Source organism: Kryptolebias marmoratus, linkage group LG22, assembly GCF_001649575.2.
Source record: "Kryptolebias marmoratus isolate JLee-2015 linkage group LG22, ASM164957v2, whole genome shotgun sequence".
In the NCBI taxonomy this organism is placed as follows: domain Eukaryota; kingdom Metazoa; phylum Chordata; class Actinopteri; order Cyprinodontiformes; family Rivulidae; genus Kryptolebias; species Kryptolebias marmoratus.
In genome coordinates this window covers 3,694,725-3,695,568 of record NC_051451.1, presented here as the reverse complement: position 1 = coordinate 3,695,568, position 844 = coordinate 3,694,725, and positions in this window count along the sequence as shown.

The window sequence follows — 844 nt, the reverse complement described above, 5'->3', positions numbered from 1 at the left end:
CTTCTCTGCTGGTCAGCGTTCCTGAGGGGGTCGGCGACGCTTCTCTGCTGGTCAGCGTTCCTGAGGGGGTTGACGATGCTCCACCATCCCGTGTCTCCGTGGGGGTCGGCAGGGACGACGCTCCACCATCCGGTGTCTCCGTGGGGGTCGGCCGTGACGACGACGCCTCACCATTCCATGTCTCCGTGGGGGTCGGCCGTGACGACGACGCCTCACCATCCCGTGTCTCAGTGGGGGTCGGCCGTGACTGTGTTCTGCTCCGCCGAGGGTCCAGGGAGACGCCTCGCTCCGTTCTGCTCCGCCGAGGGTCCAGGGGGACGCCTCGCTCCGTTCTTCTTCGCCGATGGGTCCAGGGGGACGCCTCGCTCCGCTTTTGCTCCGCCGTGGGTCCGGATGGACGCCTCGCTCCGTTCTGCTCCGCCATGGGTCCGGATGGACACCTCGCTCCGCTCTGCTCCGCCGAGGGTCCATGGGGACGCCTCACTCCGCTCTGCTCCGCCGAGGGTCCATGGGGACGCCTCGCTCTGCTCCGCTCCACCGAGGGTCCATGGGGACGCCTCGCTCTGCTCCGCTAAGCCGAGGGACCGGAGGGACGCTACGCTCTCCTCTTCGCCACCGAGGGTCCGGACCGACGCCTCCCCTAATCTCTGAGGGGCTCGTGGAGGATGCCGTCACCTCAGCGCTGCTCCACCGAGGGTCTGGGTTAACGCCTCGCTCTGCGCTGCTTCACCGAGGGTCGGGATTGGCGCTTCGCTCAGCTCAGCCACGTCAGCCCGGCTCTCGCCTGCTTGGCCCGCGTCGGCCTGGCTCTCGCCTGCTTGGCCCACGTCAGCCCAGCTCCCTC